The sequence below is a fragment of the Neophocaena asiaeorientalis genome, unplaced genomic scaffold (genome assembly GCF_003031525.2).
Source record: "Neophocaena asiaeorientalis asiaeorientalis breed wild unplaced genomic scaffold, Neophocaena_asiaeorientalis_V1.1 scaffold46, whole genome shotgun sequence".
Classification (NCBI taxonomy): Eukaryota; Metazoa; Chordata; class Mammalia; order Artiodactyla; family Phocoenidae; genus Neophocaena; species Neophocaena asiaeorientalis.
The window spans coordinates 13,864,469-13,878,725 of NW_020175393.1; positions in this window are offsets into that span (position 1 = coordinate 13,864,469).

Below are 14,257 nucleotides of genomic sequence, written 5' to 3' on the forward strand. Positions count from 1 at the left end.
TATTGTTTAAGCCACTGAATTTTGGAGTTATTTGTTATGTAGTAGTAGGTAACTAACACAAGTCACCTACTCCTACACAGGGTTAAATCTCAACCTGGGATTCTGGGCAGGGAGTGAAGATGGTGTTAGTTTTAATAGGGATTGCTGAACAGGTCATCACTTTGGACAACTGAATAGTACTCTGATCCTCTAAATGAAATATTTAAAGCTAAAGTGAGAAGACACCTAATGTGTAGCAACAGATTCAGTAATATTTTTGATCAGGAATATTTTATGTCTTTTCTCCCAACATAGAAATCTTAATAAAGGATGTTGCCATTTCTTCATGTTGACGTTTTATGTACCGTTTCTTACCTTGTATGTTAGGTTAAGGAAGAAGAAAAGAGTCGAATGTATAGAATTTTACAAATTCTAAGCCTGTACAAGTTCCTGTTCATAAGGTTTGGAGGGCTGTTTAATAAATTCTACTACAAACACCAAGACCTGAAAGTAAGGGCTATTTTGTTCTCATTCTGTTTTATACAAGGATGATTCAAGGCAGATAACAGAAAACAAACTTTGGGAATTTGGTCAATTACTGATTGACCTTCAAAAAATTAATCCCATTGGGTTTGTCCTAGGTCTGAATCACTACTATTGGATTCCACTCCTTTGATTTCTATGATGCTATGTCAGCACGGTGGAAAAAAGAAAGAAAACAAACTGCCAACCACATCAAAGGATTGTGCAGACGAAATGGGGGCCCATCATTGTAGTCTGTTCTTAAAGTGACAGAATAAGTGACTTCCCATGTGACATTGAGAAATCTCTTTGATGTGATTGGAGAAAGAGTCAGAAAAGTCCTTCTGACAAACTTGCATCTGATCTGATCTGATCATCCTCTGCTATTTTGGGTGCTTGTTTTTGAATCCTGAAGCCCTTTATGGCATCTCCTATTAAAATGTAGATGTACCTGGGAGGAATCTTATTATTATTCGTTATCAATAAAAAGTAGAAAGTAATCGGAATGAGTTATCAGAAAGTCTTCTAGGACATGTCATCAGAAGCAGCAGATACATAAACGTCTCCCTCTAAGTCATGGCCATAGGCAAAGGACTGTCATCAACTCTAACAGCACACAAAGTGTAATGAGATCTACTAACAACCACATATAAGGTGAAGCCTACATTCACATTAAATTCACATTTGAATGTGCATGAATGATTCTTTTTGTTGTCTCATTGCTGTGAATTCATTTACTGCCCCAACACAGAGCTGCAGAGTTCTTTAAAGGAATGGGGAAAATTGAAAATAGGGCAGCATTGATTGTTGTACCCAGAATCAGGTTCTGAGAACTCAGTAAGGCATCTATGATAGGAAAAGGTGTGTTGCCCCACTTCCAGCTTCTCCATTCTCAAAACTATGGTAAGCAGAAAAACTTTGTTACTAATTACTCTTATGGCTGAGAAGTGATCTGTAGCTGTAAAATATGCCTTCCAGGAAATATTAATATAATCCATTTGGGAAGTCTTTATGAAGAGGTGATTCAGTAGGAAAGAAACATTTATCCTTTTATGGGAAAAAAATTTTTTTAAGTATAGGTAAATTAGGAAAACACTCTACTGGGTAGTATAGGAGAAAACATGTTTGATTTAAAGTAATACAAATTATCATCACAGTGCTAGCAATAGATCAGCAACGGCAAAATGAAATTAAAGCTGCAAACTTGGGAGCTAAAATAATATCAAATTTATCTTTTTTCTGAGGCTTTCTACTGAACTCCAGAGTTTCTACTTTGATAACTGCTTGGGGTTCTAAGGACAGAAAATAAACCCATGACTCTCCTCAAATGGGCAAGTTATAGAAGAGCCCTGCATAATTCTGAGTTCCCAAAGGAGTATACCTCACACACAAAGGTCAGGATACATGTCTAAAAATAAATGATAAAATTTAAAAAAAATTTTTTAACTTTATTAAAAGAAGGCTAAAAAAGGCATTTTGCTTGTCTGTAACTTGTTGGGCAGAATGGAAAAAAAAAAAATCTCCCATGATAATCTGTCACCCCAAGCTAGCATGTGAGTTTCTGGTGTGAATTAATGTTATTCATGAGATCCAAAATAATCTCAAATGGAAAATTTAATTTAAAGTGGTCTCAGCTTATCGGGGTCCTCGGGTATCTAGGAGGCACAACCTGAATCTTTCCCAGAAGAACTCCCCTTTAACCCAGGTCTGGAAGCAAACCCAAAAATTCCAAGAAAAATTACCTCCCAGATTAAAAGCAAATTCTCAAAAAAGCAAACGAAGAAAAAGAAAAATACTGAAGGAAATAATGCAACGTGAGTGAGAGCTAGCTGAAAAATCAGAGCAGTAGAATCAGAAATTAAAAGCCTTAAGATATTGAAATTATCAGGCATAGAATATAAATAATCTTATGTAAGTTGTTTAAATAGAGAAAAAAGAAACTTGAAAATATGAGCAAGAAACAGAAAGTACAAAGAATCAATATGCAGACATCAAAAAATAATAAAACCTGTAGAATTAAATAAATCAATCTCCTTATAAAGAACCATACATATAAGTCACTGGATGTGAGGCTGCAGTGCAACAGGAAAGGATGGGTTTTTCAATGAATGGGACAATTGGTTAATTGTTTGGAAAAAATACGTATCCAGACTCCTTCCAGACATAATAACAAAACAATTTCAGATATTTAGTAAATCCAAATGTGAAAGGCAGAACAATAAAACTCCATGGCCCCAATTCACAACTGTTTGGGCAGCTTGGCCTCCAGCAAGGCGCAAACTGCATGATCTCTACTGTCCTAACCCCTGGCAATTCTTAGAGTAGGAGGTTGCCTATCATGATTAACACACCATTATAATTTCCTCCACCTCATAACTTCTAAGTGCACACCTTTACAACCAGCTTTTGTACAATGTGATTCTGTCTGTAAAATAATTTTCTGCAAGGATCTTTACAAACATGTATTCATTTAATCTCCATTCCATAAACAAGACGATTGATGTTCAGCAAAAGGCTTCCTCAAGATCATTCAGTTGATACGTGTTAGACATTTTCCACTTAGTCAAGGACACTTTGTAAAAATTCTTAAGTCATATCCACACATCCCCATCGTATTTCCTTAGTTGGACAGGAAAATTCTTAAAAGTGGAGTCCACATTTTTTCTTTCGTTTCTGTCCGCAGTGTGCCATAGAGCTGTCAGTGTGCGATATGTAATTAATAAGTGATGTGTGAGAGATGGAAAGATTCTGCAGTCTTGTTAGTATTTGAGCACCTAAAAGCACATCATTCTGAGCAACGACCTGAATGACTAGCATGTCATCTCAACTCCAAAAGATGTCTCATGAGCATTCTGCTTTCTCCGTAAAATAAGCTTTTAACTTACTTTAAAAAGCCAGTCTTATGAAGGAAGGACAGGTAACATGTAAGTAGACTCGAGTATAAGTAGACAAATGTTTCTTTGTATTAATGTCCCTGCTTAAAAGAATAGGAAAAGTTCCAATGTCTGCTTCTTAGTGACTAGCTGTGATTTTAAAACATCTACGCTATACAGCTTCAGTGCAATTAGTATACAAACAGGCACAACAGAAAATCAGATACAGCAATTCACCAAGAAAGTAGTTCTCCTTATCTAATCAGATTCATTATCTTTCAATATGATGCTATCAATAAAAGATAGGAGCTGAGCAAGGGCAGAGGTGGTCATCATTGAAAGGAGATTTTTCCAAAGACAAATTCAAGGTCCAAAAAAACTGAAAAGAAATGCCAGTATTTTCATTACTGGATCTTTTTCCTCTTGACTATAAAGAGATTTATATGTGCCCTGAAAATTATTGTAGTTAAGAGGCTCTTTCTAAGGTGAAATTTAAAGGGAATAATCCAGACATTTTGGTTACTAAATTTCATGTGATGTCTTTCTGAAGGGTAAGAAATTAAAATCTCATTCTCATTAACATAAATATAGTTCATTTCACCCTAAGACCAAGCAGTTACAATTGTCACTGTAAAAAGTTCTTAACATCCCTTTACCGTTCTGAGATAGCATCAAAGTAATTATCAGTACAGGCTATTCCAGATTCTCATCTTCAAAGTATCACAGCTCCAACATTCATACATCAGCTATTCTGAGAGTACATAATGTACCTCCATCATGATCATATAGTTTTTTTTTTCAGTGACAAAAACTGGAAAATCTAAAAAATTTCCCCACTATAAAATGTATTATAGAAATACTGTACCCCTGCTTCTTCCCTCTATCGTCTCCCTTGGGGAAAAAAATCACTACTCCCAGCTAGAAGCACTTCCAAGTAACAAAGGAACTTAAGAGGATCTTCCAAGAAATATACATACACACACACACAAACATACACAGACACACACATGTACTAGCACTTTCTGTGTAGTATCCTCTGAATTGGTGATCATAAAATGAAATACAAGTGTTTTCACCCATATATCTCAATCCTAACTGTCCAAGTAAACTTTTTGCATTTGTTTCAGAGAAACCCAACTGGTATAAACAGCCTCAGTTCTCTCCTAAAATTTTATATTTGCAAATCTGTTTCCAGGAAATCAATCTGTCTTCTTTATTTTTTCCCTCCCTTCCTTCTTTTTCTTTTTTATTTCTTTTCTTTCTTTCTCTCTCTCTCCCTTTAAATTATTTTTTCCACCAGGACTCTTTAGAAATAGCATTAATTATTTATGATTTAGTAGACATATCCAAAAAAGACAAGGAGCAGGACATTTTCAAACATTACCTTCTGATGAAGGCTGTTCACAAGAAAATCAGAAATATGGTAAGAGCACATCTGGAAGGAATTGAAGAGAGCCCTCATAAAACAGAGAGCCTTCATCTAGTATGAAGTAATGTACAGAATGTAACAGAATGGTTCCCACATCTGAGCTAACTGAAAAGGGCTCTAAGAGGGTGTTGACTTTCTAAATTGATGGAAACTAATATCTCTCTTCCTATCAAAAGATTGCTGAGCTACAGAAACTTAGTCCTGCTCTATGCTGACAGTGGGCTTTGGGGCCTCCATAGGTAAAGGGAGGTACCTATTTAAAGCTCAGACAAGTCTGACGTCAGGAAGTTGGAAAGACAAGAGAATAGGGGTGAGAAGGGAGGAATGTAGATTGTTTATCTCCATTTCATTAATATCTTTTTCTGAAGTTTTGTCTTGTTCTTTTATTTGGCATATATTTCTCTGTCTCCTCATTTTGCATGACTCTCTATGTTTGTTTCTACGTATTAGGTGAAACACCAGTCTTAAAATGGTAGTCACTGAAAGACGGGGGGTGAGGTTTGGTTGTTGTTTGTGCAGTGCCCTGTGGTTAGTAGCCTGCCAGATCCTGTCTCTCCGATTTTTTCAGTCCTGTGGGCCCCAGAAATTCAAGGGTCCATGAACATCTGTGTGCTGGTGGCCAGAGGGGCTTGTATGCACCTTCTGCACTTTCTGGATCTGGTTGTACAAGAGCCATGGTAGAGGAGTGCTGGGCTGGAGTGAGGCTGTGTGCCAGGTCTGGCGAGGTGGAGCACAGGGGAACACTGAGGTGGGGGAATAGATTGAGGATGCAAAAAATTGTGCTTGCCCTCACTGGGTTAGTGAGGCAGAAGGAGAGTAAGAAAAATGGTGCCCACCAGTGCCTCTGTCCCTGGAGAGATCTCCAGTAAACCCCTGCCCCTTGGTATATGCTCTAAAATAGTCAACAAATCTCTCTCACACCTGGCCCCGTGCTTCTCAAGCTAGCACCTCTGCACTGGGATTCAGAGCAAATGAGTATGTGTGAGCCCTTCCAGAGCAGAGTCTCGGTTTCCTACAGACTTTCAGCTCTCCCAGATGGAAGTCCTGGTGGTCTTCAAAGCCAGTCATTTCAGGGGCTTGTCTGTCCACTGAAGGTCCCATAGTCTGGGGTGCCCAGTGTGGGGCTGGAACCCCTTGCTTCCCAGGGAGAAGTTCCGTATTTCTGATGTTTTTCCCACTTGTGGGTTTCTGTATCAGGGGTAGGGGTCCCAGCAAATCCATGTCTCTTCCCCTCCTATCCATCCTGATGTGGCTTTTTATTTCTTATTTCTCCCTTGTTGTGGAAGAACTGTTCTGCTAGTCTTCAGGTTTTTTCAGAGAGAATCGTTCTGTATGTAGTTGTTGTTTTGATGGGTCTGTGGGAGAAGGGTAGCTCAGGATTTCCTATCCGAATAAACTTTTAATTTTACAATGTATTTAGATTTCCAGAAAAGTTCCAAAGATAATACAGAGGTTTTCATATACTCCACATCCAGTTTCCCCTACTAATATGGTATATTTGTCATTGTTAATGAATCAATTCTAATATATTATTAACTAAAGTCCATGTTTTATTCACATTTACTTAGTTTTACTAATGTCCCTTTTCTGTTCTAAGATTCCATCCAGGATACCATATTACATTTAGTTGTCATGTCTCCTTAGGCTTTCTTGGGCTATGACATCTTCTAGAATTTCCTTTGATTTTTATGACCTGAACACTTTGGAGGAGAACTGATCAGGTATTTTGTAAAATCACCCTCAGTTGAAATTTGTCTGACATTTTCTAGTGATTACATTGTGATTATGGGTTTAGGGGGAAACACCCACAGAGGTAAAGTGCCATTTTCATCACATACTGCCAAGGATATATACTATCAACATGATTTATAACTGCCAACATTGACCTTGATCATTCAGCTGAGATAGTGTTTGTCAAGCTTCTCCATGTAACATTATCCTTTGTCCTCTTTTATGTACTCCATTCCTTCAGAATAAAGTCTCTATGTGAGCCCACACTAAAGGAGTGGGAAGTTACACTCCACTTCCTTGAGGGCAAGTGCTTACACAAATTATTTGGAATTCTTCTCCACAGGAATTATTATTTTAGATCAAACAACATTCATGACTCTCGCGCATAATCTGTGAGACATCATGTCTACAATATAGAGTGATTGGGATGCTTCACTTTTGGCCATATTCTCCTCTATAGCAGAAGAATGACATATTTCAGTTCCTTCTGTTTCTTTTCCAGGAGCTCCAACACTCGTTTATATGGGGAAGCGGAGAGACGGGCTCTTCTGAACATGACTACACACAAGGTAACGTGATTTATTCTCCTGACATTGAACTATCCCCTAAACCAACACACACAGAATAGTATACTTTGCTTTGTTGTTTTTTTAATCTGAGATTGTCTCAAAATCATTCCTTTTAATTCACCTAGAGAGTGCTAACCAAGGTAAATTAGGTTTTTACTTAAGTCTAATCTAAAGCTCATGTGCTGTAACAAGTTATTTTTCCCCTTTTTTACTTTCATGATCAAGTCTAGTTTATTGAATATTATTAGGTATAGTAGTCAAGGTGCTCCAGAGAAACAGAACTAATACAAATGTATATATATCAAATATTATATCTATACATATTTTATATATATTATATATATTATACATATATCTAATGAATTGGATCACATGATTATGGAGTCTGACAGAGCCCAGGATCTTCAGGGTGAGTTGGTAAGCTAGAGACCCAGGAAAGCCAATGGTGTAGTTCTAGTTCAAAGGCCAGCAAGCTTGAGGCCCAGGAAGAGACAGTGCTTCAGTTTGAGTTTGAAGGAGGGGGAAAAAAACAATGTCAGAGTTCAAAGATAGTCAAGTGGGGGAATTCTTTCTTATGGGGGAGAATCATACTTTTTGTTCTATTCGGATCTTCAACTGATAAGATGAGACCCATCCACACTAGGAAGGGCAACCTGGTTTACTCAGTCTACCACTTTAAATGTTAATCTCATCTAAAACCACCCTCACAGAAACAACCAGAATAATGTTTGACCAAATATCTGGACAAGTTGACACATAAAATTAACAATCACACTAGAGTATTAAATTACCAAGACCCCCAGAGAGTCTATATAAACTTAACAAGTATTCTGCAACTTTATAGATTTCAGATTTCAGCTTCTAAGACACATGGGTGATTTTTTTCATTGTAAAGGGCTGCAGTAATAGGTAATAGGACACCTAAAAGAGAGAAAGATGTGTTATTATTTTGATCCCAAATCGATGCCATGGATAACAGTGCCTTTACAACAAAAACAAAAACAACAAACTAAAGACAAAACAAAACAAAAAACAAAAGGAAAAGACAGACAAGAAAAATACTATGAAATCAATGACAAGAAAACAAAGAAACTCAAAATACCTCTTATAAGTGAAAGAATTTCGCATGTTTTATTTATTAATCTATTCGATAAATTCATGCCAGTCACTCTTCTTGGTGCTTGGGAGACAGCAGTAAATAAAGCAGAGGAAAGACTCCTCAGAGAACATACATTCTCACAGGGAGAGACTGACAATGAATAATAAAAATGTACTTGCTAGCAGATGACAAGTATTATGGGAAGACAAAGTAGAGCAGAAGAGGAAGGATCACAAACACTGGTAGTTGAAGAGATGCAACTTTAAATAGAGAGTGAAGGTGAGCTTCATTGAGAAAGCAGTGTTTGGACAAAATCTCAAAGGCAGTGAGTGAAGTAGCCATGTGCATATTTAGAAAGATCGTTAAGGCAGAAGACACACTCAGAACAAAGGACAGGGCACAATGTACATTTTGATGAAAGAGGTCAGAATGGCTGGACTGGAATGACTATGACTGAGACAGTAGTAGGAGACAAAGCCACAGAGGTGGTGTGGTGATGGTGGTAGATGTGCAGGAGAGAGAATATATGGGGCTTTGTAGGCCACTAAAAGGACTGTGCCTTCTTTCAAATGTCATTCATGCACAAATGTTTCTGTTTACTTAAGAACATGGAGCTTTGCTTCCCTGGGGTGGTCTTTGAGTATAGCCTGTAAAGATGTTATCACTGTGTTTGATTTGCGGCTCAACTTCCAAATATATTCTACAGATTAATTTATCATACGTAAACTAAGGTATGACAAAAGTCACCAGCAATTGGAGTAGGAAGAAAGAGGAATAGTAGAATTCTAGAATTTATAGTGAAGTCATGCAAAGCCATAAGGTTGCTCACTTCCACCTGCATAATACTTCCACCTGCATAGTAAAGCTTCCTCCTGTGACTTGGGTGTTTGTAAAGTTAGATGCTGAAATTTAACTTGAATTTTAGAGATTCATTCCACTGCTTTAAATAGCTAGTCTTTATCTTTAAGATTTAGGAGTTACTGAATTGAAATCCTCACTGAAAACCGAGGACTCTAAGAAAAAGTGTTTATTGTCATAAAGATGACATCAAAGGCCCACTGAGTTTTCACATGGCCTTATTTTAAATCAGAGCACAAGTGCCATCAACTTTTATTAGTATGTAAAAGACAAAAAATAATAAAACTTTAGGTTATACATTTTTACGGTATTTTTCTTATGCTTGATTATGTCACTGAAAAATGCTTTGTATTCAGTCTAAACTACATAACATTTTTAGAAGATCCAGGTACGTAAACTTTCCTATTGACTAATTAAGAATCCCTAGCAGAGGATATTATGGTAGAGACCCATTCAGCCATCCAGAATTGGCACTAAAGTACCTGCTTTTCATGAACAGCTTTGTTGCAATGAATTCTCTCATAGCAAACAGTTATCAAACATGTTCAGCGTACATGACTACATACAGCAGGGCTGTTACATCATGGCCATTTGTACTTGGGAAGAAACCGTAAGAACAAAATCTTCCTGAGCTCCTAATATGCACCCTGAAATTATTAAACAAAGAGTAATTTGTTTACCAGTGGTGCCGCCACTTCACTCTAAACTGGCAAATTAACACAAAAAGGCTCAAAGACCAAGAGCTGAGGGGAAGGAATCATACTCAAACACTGGGCCTTCTGAATGAGTAGCTGTTCGCACATATTGAAGTCATTTCCAAGTGAATAAAATGAAATTCATGTAATTTTAATTTTGTCAAGTGGAAAAATGCAATGATGGATGCACTGTTGATTAATCGTAATTCTCATTGAAAAATTATCATAAATGGAGACTTTTCTAACAGCTGAGATCCCTTGGTAGCGCTGGAATAGCATACAGGCACACGTTGTTTTATTGCACTTTGATTTATTGCAATTTGCAGTAAAAACACAGTATTTACTGTATTTTTTTTTACAGTTCGAAGGCTTGCGGCAACCTTGCACTGAGCAAGTCTATGGGCACGATTTTGCCTATAGCATTTGCTCACTTTGTGTTTCTGTGTCACATTTTGATAATTCACACAACACTTCAAACTTTTTCATTATTATATTTGTTATGGTGATCTATGATCAGTGATCTTACACTGTTACTACAGTAATTGTTTTGACCCTTTCTGGCAATATTTTTAAATTCAGGTATGTACATTGTTCTTTTAGAATAAATGCTATGGCACATTTAAGACTACAGTGTAGTGTAAACATAACTGTTATATGTACTGAAAAAACGAAAAGTCCATGTAATTCACTTTATTTCAATATTGGCTTTATTAGGGAAGTCTGGAACTGAACTGCCACATCTCTGAGGTATGCCTGTAATTGAAATTCTATTTGAAAGATATTCAGGTTAATCAGATAATGTTTACTACTTTGGTCAAGCCACTGAAAAAGATATACTCTCATGTCCTGTATCTGTCAAGAAGAAGAGGCTGCATTTTTCCTAAAGGGCAGAAGGTACCATGAATAAAATGATCAGCATCGCTTTCATCTGCATATCACTATCCAGTTGACAAGATGCTTTAGACACATTTTCTCCCCTGAGTCACACCACCTCCCAGGCAAGAAAGATATAATTTCTATTTTACAGATGAATTAACAGAGATTCTGTGATTTTCCCAAAGTTTTGTTCTTTGTAAGAGAATCAGCTCAAAAACAGATCTCAAACATTTAAGCTATTGGTCTTCTTTTCTTTCTAAACAATTATTCTAATAACCACCTGTTTTTGAAAAGGGGAACATTCCATCTCCATCTGACTCAGAACCATTGATTCCTCTCACACCTCTTCCTGGCTCTTGCCTTGGCTAAAACATTTTACAGAGAGCTGCTAACATTGTGAACTCATTGCTGAATATGGTAATTTAGTATAATTTCTCTGATGTGATTAGCTTTTTTTATATATGCTACAATAAGACATAGCCATCCACATGTTAATCCTGGACTATAGAATACACAGTATGTTTAGGTTGGTTGAGGGGTGTTTCTTTTTTTCTACAACTGGCATGCCTGTACATACAGAACATCTACCTCAATTGTTAATGATACCATGTATAGGAAAGCAATTTAGACGCAATAAAACATTTCTAGGAAAAACTATCTGCATCAAAATCATCTGCTGATTATAATAAAAGTGCAGTTTCTTTGGCAATATCCCAGAACTGTTGAATTAAAATCTCTCTATGTTGCATCCAGGAATATGGATTTTAAACAAAGTTTCTAAGAAATTCTTACTGAAATTGAAGTTAAAGAATATTGGAAGAGGTAATCTGGCATGAGTATTGAGTATCCATGCCCATTTTTGTTGGATATGACAAGAATGCAAGTCCCTGATCGTTCTTTATTCAGGACATTTCTTAGGGCTGTGTCTCTACCAAGACATACAGTCTCACTATGAAAGCTGTGATTCCCCAAGTATAGAGTTTTTGGACTCTGAACTTGCTGCAAGGATAACATCTAACTGGGCCTCGCCCCCTCACCTCATGGAACTTCACTGCATGCTTGCTGTGCTGTAAATAATAAGTCATTGTCTCTGATCTTTGAGTTTCCCAGACCCTGGTAGAAAACCACAGTATCATTCAAATGTGAGTAACAAGACCAAACCTGGTTTCTAGTAGAATGCTTAACTGGAATACAGAGTAAATCCCTAAATGTTTTGTATCAGAAACACGCATGAGCCTGTATGCAAAAGACATCCGTCTTTTTGCCCCAACCTCCTACTACAAACTTATTTTATGATATTTAAAGAGAGAGGGCATCACTGAATTTAATTAGCTCTTCTCTATCCCTGTTAACCACAGAAAAGCCAAAAGGCTTTAAAAAAACAGAAAAATAAATAGCGTGGAAAATGAATGAAAACCGAAAAGAATTCTTATAGATGGGTCAATAGTATTTTTATAATGTTTTTTGAGATTAACCCACTAAACAGTAGGAAGAAAACAGAACTCAGGTGGTCTCCTTGCCCATAGAGAGAAGCTAGCACCAGATCACCAGGGAACAGAAGAACCTCTGCCACAGTCAACAGCATAGCGATTTCAAGGTGTTCAATTATTCAAGTGGAATGTAGTTACACAGAGTCCCGGTGGCTATTATACTTTTTTAAAATTTACTTTATTGAAGTATAGCTGATTTACAATGTTGTGTTAGTTTCTGCTGTACAGCCAAGTGATTCATTTATACGTATATATACATTCTTTTTCATGTCCTTTTCCATTATGGTTTATTGCAGGATATTGAATATAGTTCCCTGTGCTATACAGTAGGACCTTGTTGTTTATCCTTTACCTGTATAATAGTTTGCATCTGCTAATCCCAAACTCACTCCCAATCCATCCCTCTCCCACTCTTCACCCTCCTTCTTGGCAACCACAAGTCTGTTCTCTATGTTTGTGAGTCTATTTCTTAGATAAGTTTATTTGTGTTATATTTTAGATTCCACATATAAGTGATATCATATGGTATTTGTCTTTCTCTTTCTGACTTACTTAATTTAGTATGATAATCTCTAGGTTCATCCATGTTACTGCAAATGACATTTCATTTTTTATGACTGAGTAGTATTCCATTGTATACATTTACCATATCTTCTTTATTCATTCACCTGTCAATGGACATTTAGGTTGTTCCCATGTCTTGGCTATTGTGAAAAGTGCTGCTATGAACATAGAGGTGCATGTATATTTTTGAGTTATAGTTTTATCTGGATATATGCCCAGGAGTGAGATTGCTGGATCATATAGCAACTGTAGTTTTTTGAGGAACCACCATACTGTTTTCCATAGTGGCTGTACCAATTTAGATTCCCACCACCAGTGTAGGAGGGTTCCCTTTCCTCCACAGTCTCTCCAGCATTTGTTATTTGTAGAGTTTTGATGATGGCCATTCTGACTGGTGTGAGTGACACCTCATTGTAGTTTTGATTTGCATTTCTCTAATGATTAGTGACGTTGAGCATCTTTTTATGCACCTGTTGGCCATCTGTATGTCTTCTTTGGAAAAATGTCTATTTAGGTCTTCTGTGGTGGCTACTATTCTTGATATTCCAGGTTCCTGTTATTACAGGGAGGAGAAGTAAGCCTAGTCCTTCAGAGCAGGCTCCAGTGATAAAGGAAAAAGAAAACACCAGTGCAAACTGAGGAGCAGAATATAAGGTAGCTTTGAAGAACATGGTGTGGAGGGGAATAAGGAATAAAAAGAGATTTCAGACGGAAAAAAATACAGACACTCACACCCAGGGAGTACCAGGTTTTATCTGATGAGTCAGAAAGGAGCTCTGCGGTGGACTGGACCACCATGCCCCAGCTCTTGTGGATGACTTGATGCTTCGACTTATCTGATGAGAGGACTGAGGTTAAAGTAATAGTCTCCCCCTGTCTGAAGCTGTAAGAGGGCAAGGTTCTCAAAGTTACCAGGGGTTGGGGAAGGCAAAGGAAAAGACACTAATCAGAGGAAAACTGTCATGTCCAAGAGTCGGTGAAAGCCCTAAAGGAATATTACCGTCTTCTAAATGTTTTCTATTTGTCGTCAAAACAAAATCAGTTCAGACATGTCTTCATTAGGGTGTGAAGAGAACTTTATCTCTCTGACCAGATGAGCTTCCTTTGCCACCCCAATTTATGCCCTGTAACTTACTGCTGAATCTAAGAGTAGAAGTTTTGGTTTGACAGATTATTTCTCCTCCTCCTTCTTCTTCTTTAGTATCATATAAGAGAGTGAAGGCCTATGACATATTTCACGTTTTATTATCATTCACACTCAAATATAAGAAGTTGGTTTTTTAACAGATTTTCACTTAGAAAAAAAGCAATATAGAATATTCTGTTTTACTTTCTTAAGTTTTTGTATTTGCTAAAAAAAGTATCCAATAAAGGCAAGTTAGAATATCATCTTTTATTTACAGTGTTATTTAAAGATAGATGGCAAACTTTGCTTTTGAACTGTTTTCCTCAATATAATGCACCTTCAAGAAGGAAGCATTCCTGCAGTTTTATTTTTAAGTGGCAGTTCCTCACATTCAGCTACTGTATCTCACCTAATGAATGACCTGATGCAGAAGAAAATGTGGAGAA